The sequence below is a fragment of the Coregonus clupeaformis genome, chromosome 24 (assembly GCF_020615455.1).
Source record: "Coregonus clupeaformis isolate EN_2021a chromosome 24, ASM2061545v1, whole genome shotgun sequence".
Lineage (NCBI taxonomy): Eukaryota > Metazoa > Chordata > Actinopteri > Salmoniformes > Salmonidae > Coregonus > Coregonus clupeaformis.
The window spans coordinates 34,580,847-34,588,252 of NC_059215.1; the positions used below are offsets into that span (position 1 = coordinate 34,580,847).

At 43.5% G+C, this 7,406-nt stretch overlaps 1 pseudogene; it reads left to right on the plus strand.

Moving 5' to 3' along the window:
* Positions 1 to 239: 239 nt before the first annotated feature.
* On the plus strand, positions 240 to 5,419 carry LOC121537467 (annotated as a pseudogene).
* Positions 5,420 to 7,406: the final 1,987 nt, after the last annotated feature.

Genomic DNA, 7,406 nt, shown 5'->3' on the forward strand with positions numbered 1-7,406 from the left:
TCAAATTTCGACCAGCTGAGGGACCAACACCACAGACAATCGGCAGAGTAAGTTTACATATAATTGTATTAAATACAGGGGACATTTTAGGATTTTCCGATGTAAATCTGTGTGGCGTTGTCTACATAATTTGAAGACATCGCCTCGTTTCGTAACTACTAGCTATGCAAAATGTAAATGATGGGACACATGACACGCACATCTAGTAATTAGCTTTTCTTGTTCCACAGAGACCCTGCTAGCTAGATGTTGACCAGTGGCAGCTGTTCACCCAAGCCAGTATGGACGAAGGAACCCTGGAGTCTGCCATCGCGGCCTACGGCACCCAGTTGCAGCAGGTGGAGATTGCCCTGTTGGCCGGCCTGGACCCGTCGCAGCAGGCCGACCTGCTCAAACTGAAAGTGGACCTCAGTCAGCTGATAGAGCTCACAGAAGCCAGCCTGGTGTCAGTCAAGAAGAGCCGGCTCCTGGCCACCCTCAAAGAGGCCGACGGGCTCCAGTCGCTAGCCACAGGCACACCAGCCAACGACGGCTTGGACAATGAGTCAGAAGTAGCCAACTATACTAGAAGTAGGGGAGGTTTCCGGAAGCAGCTCAGACACGAGAGAGAGGGAGAATGAGAGGGAAGATGAGGGAGAGGTAGAAGCGCTAAGTGGCACCAAAGTGCGGGCACCCTACTGCACCTCTTGGGGGACATTGGAGTACCACAATGCAATGATCGTGGGGACAGAGAGTTGTAAAGGGGATGAGGCCCAGGTGAGGGTGCTGTACGTCCACCCCACACTGAAGTCCATGAAGCCCTGCCCATTCTTCCTGGAGGACAAGTGTCGCTTTGCAGACAACTGCAGGTAGTGTCTATGATCACAACTGTCTTTTTTGGAAGGTTGTGAGGAAAGCAGAACACACGTGGGTTATTCCTCATGAAAAAAAACGAGAAACAAACATGATTTTCAGGAAATCTAATCCAGAGAATGGTCCTTTTGGAGGAAGGATTGGTGACATATTTGTATCTAAAAGCATTTTTGAGAACTAATTAATCAAAGTTGTCATATTTATGACATTTTGGCCTTACCCAGGCCTCCTTTTAGACTCCATATTATAAAGTACCATTCTTTTTTATTCTATCTAATGTCAATCTAAAAATGACTCATATTTTTCCTCAACACTCACTTTGTTTTCCACTTCATTTTAATTACCATAAAACATTTTAGGTGTTAGGAGCTTTCATTCAGTCTTTTGTGTATTCTTTTCAGTTCAATTGGAAGCGCTTTGGATTACTCTCCCCAATGGTATTTTGCCTTGAACTGACTATAAACTGTCCCAGTCAGAACCCTGGTCTGACCCCTGTCGTGTTGTAGGTTCTCCCATGGTGAGGTGGTGTACGTGTCAGAGCTCAGAGCGTTCCTGGAGTTGGACTTCAGTAACCTTCAAGAGGGCTCCTCCTGCATGGCCAGGCAAGACGATGGCATCTGGTACCCGGCCAAAATAACAGGTGGGTCACTGACTTTCCATCATAGCATACCATAACAGCATAACAAGCATTGCTTTTCTCAAACCCATTCAATCTCACCCAATTTACCCACCACTAGAAATGTAGCCTATTGAGTCACGAATTTGTTGGATCATATTGGGTGTCATCTCAATGTTTTGAAGTAGACGAGATCAACAGGTTACCGCTGATAGCTCAGTGGACTGTGTTCCTCTTACCAGCAAGTGATTAAAATGGTCTCCTCTGTCTGTGTAGATATCGACAGTGGCTTCTACACAGTGAAGTTCGACTCAGCCCTGCTGAAGAACGCAGTGTTGGAGGCCGATGGGGTCATCCCACCGCTGAGAGAAGACTATCTGCCCTCTGACTCAGAGGACGATGACATCGGAGAGGGCGAGGCAGCGTTCGCCAGAGGTATGTACCTCTAATTAAACAGTGTGTAGACCCAGCTTTATTTCTGAGGGTTTCAATGTAATGTTATGCAGCCACCTTTGTTGATAAAGACAGAATGTTTTGTGTAGGGATAGAGGATGTTATTGATTGATTCATGACCTGAGTTCGTATAGAGCTGAGATGGTGGGAAGTAAATGACAAATGTTTTTCCTCTTGCGCTAACCACAACAATTAAGGGATAACATGAAACTTACACATTAGCTTGGCTGATTGTTTCTTAGTACACGTGCCCCGGCTGCATGTAGCTAAAGTATTTATTTTGTCTTCTCCTTGACCTGTCAGTTTTGACCCAAGTGGAGGATTGGGCACCGTCAAGTAGTTATTCTGCCTTCGGTGGCTGGGAGGCACACACACGAGGCATAGGCTCCAAGCTCTTGCTCAAAATGGGATATGAATATGGGAAAGGTAAGCACAAGTGATTATTATTCAACAAACATGGAGACAATGCAGATAGTTGCATGCAATAATATACTGTTATACAATGTAATGAAAAATGTAAGTTAAGCTACTCTCGAATCAATGGTAACACAAAGCATATTGCCTTGTTCCAAGGTTGGGGTCAATTCCATTTAAATTCCATTCAATTAAGACATGAAACCAAATTCCAACTCCACATTTTCCCCATTGAAAAGCATTGAAGAGAATTGGAATTTCAGAGTACTTCCTGAATTGTCTGTAATTAAAATGGAATTGACCCCAACCCTGGTAAGTTCACATTCACGCATTCGTTAAGGCCATGTCCCATATGACTCATACACTGAGTATAAAGCAATTTTACTGTGGTAATGTCAAGTTATGACACCCTGAAGTCCACTGTAACACATTGCACAAATGGCCATTGTAGGCTTTCAGTTTAACGGTTTTTCAAGATACAGGCCACAATTTGCTGTTCTCAGCAAGCTCATAGATGCGTCTGTGCCCAACAGGTCTGGGAAAAACATCTGAAGGTCAGGTGGAGCCAGTGCTGGCGGTGGTTCTGCCCAAAGGTAAATCCCTGGACCAGTGTGCCGAGCTCACCGGGAGGAAGACCCAGAGCAAAGTGGCCAAAAACAAAGATGGGCAGCAGTCGAGCCACAAAAAGAGAACCAGAAAGGTCCGGGCATGCAACCCTGGGGGGCGGCACAACGTCTTTGACTTTCTGAACCGCAAGCTGGGGAGCGGGGATGTCAACCCTAAGGCAGGGGGTACTGGTGGCCCCCCTCCCCCACATCCTCCATTGTCTCGAGGGGCTGGAGTGGAGGCTTACAAGGGGGGGAAGAGCACCAAGAGGAGCCTGAACGTGAAGCTGTTCCAGGCGATGGAGAGGGTGGCCCAGACTGAGAGGGAGATCCAGAGGCTCACTGAGTCCCTGAGCCGACGGACTGGGAGGTAAGGAAGGAAGATACTGTGGAACTTGCCTCACTCACATCATGCCTTAAGATGGACGCCCAACAGCCATACAGAAGCACTTTACCAGCCATCAGATTTGAATGACGGTATTGTTTCTAAACAATTTAGCCTACACTCATGTCGATGCTAGATGGATCTTTGCTGGCTAAAGATGGGTTTAGAATTTGCAGCATGTCACATACATTGCCTTCAGAAACTATTCATACCTCTTCACTTATTCCACATTTTGTTGTTACAGCCTGAATTCAAAATGAATTAAATATTTATATTTTTCTCACCCATCTAGACACAATACCCCATAATGGCAAAGTGCAAACAGAAATATATAATTTACATAAGTATTCACACCCATGAGTCAATATTTTGTAGAAGCACCTTTTGCAACGATTACAGCTGTGAGTCTCTTTCGGGTAAATTTGTACATTTACATTTTAGTCATTTAGCAGATGCTCTTATCCAGAGTGACTTACAGTTAGTGAGTGCATACATTTTCATACTGGCCCCCCGTGGGAATCAAACCCACAATCCTGGCGTTGCAAGCGCCATGCTCTACCAACTGAGCTACAGGAGGTAAATCTATTTTGGGTAAGTCTCTAAGAGCTCTCCACACCTGGATTATCCCACATTTGCCCATTATTGTTTTCAAAATTCTTCAAGCTCTGTCAAGGTTATTGATCATTGCTAGACAACCATTTTCAGGTGTTGCCATAGATTTTCAAGTAGATTTAAGTCAAAACTGTAACTCGGCCACTCAGGAACATTCACTGTCTTCTTGGTAAGCAACTCCAGTGTAGATTTGGCTTTATATTTTAGGCTATTGTCTTGCTGAAAGGTGAATTCACCCCCCAGTGTCTGGTAGAAAGCAGACTAATAGAAAAATGACCTAGTCCTTAACGATTACAAGCATACCCATAACATGATGCAGCCACCACTAAGGAGAGTGGTACTCAGTAATGTATTGGATTTTCCCCAAACATAACACTTTGTATTCAGGACAAAACGTGAGTTGCTTTGCCACATTTTCTGCAGTATTTCTTTATTGCCTTGTTGCTAACATGATGCATGTGTTGGAATATGTTTATTGTGTACAGGCTTCATTTTCCCTCTGTCAATTAGGTTAATATTGTGGAGTAACTACGATTTTGTTGATCCATCCTCAGTTTTCTCCTATCACAGCCATTTTAAAAACTGTTTTAAAGTCACCATTGGCCTCATGGTGAAATCCCTGAGCGGTTTCCTTCCTCTCCGGCAACTGAGTTACGAAGAACACCTGCATCTTTGTAGTGACTGGGTGTATTGATACACCATCCAAAGTGTAATATAATAACTTGAACAATTATATTAAACACTATTATTGCACACAGTGAGTCCATGCAACTTATTATGTGACTTGTTAAGCAAATGTTTACTCCTGAACTTATTTAGGCTTGCCATAACACAGGGGTTGAATAGTTATTGACTCAAGACATTTCATCTTTTCATTTTTAATTAATTTGTAAAAATGTCTAAAAACATAATTCCACTTCGACATTGAGGTATTGTGTGACACAAAATCTACATTTAATCCATTTTAAATTCAGGCTGTAACACAACAAGATGTGGGAAAAAGTCAAGGGGTGTGAATACTTTCTGAAGACACTGTACAGCAGGTCCCCATTATCCCAATGCAGGTCCTCCCTCTCTTAGACCTCTATAGGATCTCCTCCAGTTGTCTTCCTCTGTAGCCACTCTGCTTCTGTAGATGTACTTCTATAGTGTAAGTCTCTCTAAAGCAACTCCTTACCATGTCTTAGTAGTTCCTAATTAAACCACTTTGTGTCTCCTTTGTGTCTCCCCTCAGAGATCCAGCCATGGTGACACACCTGGAGGAGAAGCTGTCTGCAGCCCGCAGCCTGCTAGTCCAGCAGAAGGCCCAGTAGCTCTCAGACCAGAGGGATAACAGGAAGGCCGATACTCACAAGAAAATGACAGAGTTTTGACCACACGGACCTCCCATGGTCAGAACGCACAAAATGTTTTAGTCACCTGTTAAAGGGATACTTTGGGATTTCGCAATTGCTAACTACATTTTAGTCAACCTCTTATCCAGAGTGACTTACACTTAGTGAGTGCATACATTTTTTTTTTCATACTGGCCCCCCATGGGAATCGAACCCACAACCCTGGCGTTGCAAACGCCATGCTCTACCAACTGAGCTACATCCCTGCCGGCCATTATCCTCCCCTACCCTGGACGACGCTGGGCCAATTGTGCGCCGCCCCATGGGTGTCCCGGTCGCGGCCAGCTACGACAGAGCCTGGATTCGAACCAGGATCTATAGTGGCACAGCCTTAGACCACTGCGCCACTCGGGAGGTCACTGCTAGCATGCTAGTAGATTCCATAGACTTCCAGTCATTGTACTAACGCTAGTTGGCATTGGCTCACAAAACTACTTCTAACTTCCTTCATACTGGATGCAGAGACATACAAATGGTATCCATGATTTAATCTGACTGGGGAAGTAGATAAAGGTCTTCATTGTCAAAATCCCGAAGTATGCCTTTAAGCCTATTTAATCCAATGGACTCAACAGACTTTGGCTGACTTAAGCCCTCCGGTTGTTGGACTTTTGCCTTTTTTAGGAGTAGTCAACTGGCTACAAGCATGAGTTATTTCTGTTAATATCCGTCCATTTCTGTTTATAAAATAGAGACATGGGTTGCAGTGGTGGAGATTTTAAGTGTGCGTCAGTTGGCAACGACCCTCTCTTATTTACAGGTTGAGCCATGACACATGGAAGAGACAGCTACACATAAGAGGATATGACAGATTTTGGTTTCCGGTCCATAATTCTCTTTTTTCTCTCCAATTTCCAACAATGTAACTAACCATTTCCTTCTGTGTTTGGAGTGGACTGCTCTCTTTAAAAATATATATATATATTTTGCCAATGTTTTCAGAAATCATTGTGCTCAAGAAACACTTTTTTTCATGTTTTCACATTTGTTTTTCTTATGAAAACTTGGACGGGTTTTCACAGAAGAAATTGGAATCGTTTTGACCAGATGCGGCTGCCAGCTTTGATGGGCTCTCACCCACCTCAGATGTGATTTTTACTCACTTGGGGATTGAAACCTTGGGAATTCAGAGACCTTTCGGGAGTTTTAAAGTGAAGCCCTTCCCTTCACCCCGCCTCCCGCCTCCCTCATACTCAGCCTCTTTGAAGCTACTGCTATTGTCTCTTTTTATTAAATAATGAAATTGGGGAATGAGTTTTTTCTCCCTATACACAGACATTGTCTGAGTCAGCCGTGTGGTGGGTGATTGAATCTACTGATCCAGATGGACATTTTTAGCAATCTCACTCTTGGTCTTTCAAATATTTTATTAAAAGGTTGAAATCGTGGTTCAGAATATAAGGTGACTTCATGCTTTTGAGAAAGTGGTGTACTCATGGCTACTTTGGTACAGATGCTTTTGCTATCGCCTATGAACACTTTCTATTTGAAGGTGACATATGAATGCAAATGTTTGGAATAATAATAGGGGGGGCTGCAGACGGCTATATCGGTCCGCTAATACAGGACTATTAAAGGCCCAGTGTGCTACTTTTGTGAAAAGAGAATATATTTTTTGATATATATATATATATATATATTCTTTAATTCAGATTTTTTTAGATTCTGCTGCAGCACCCTCAGCTCCCCTATTTCCCATGGCTATGCTAGTGTGGCGTCAAAATAGAGGTGGAGACAACTTCAATGTCACAAGATAGCGATGTCACATTTTATTTTCATTACAAGATTACAATACTTTAAAGACAACGTATGTAAACATCGTAAAGATCAACCCTGTCCAGAGACCTAGGTATTTGGATAAATGCGTTGCGCCATTCGGAGATGTGCCATTCGTAGCCTACTCTGTAACTTAACCTGTTTCTGTTTATACTGTGTGCATTAGGGCCTAAGTGTCATTTTTACTTCAAGACTTGCAAGCACACACATTTACTTCAGGAAATGTCCTTTTCTAGTTCGAGGTTGGCCTCATGCTCTCCATTAGGGGGAATTGTTCATCATCATTGTTATCAGTGCCA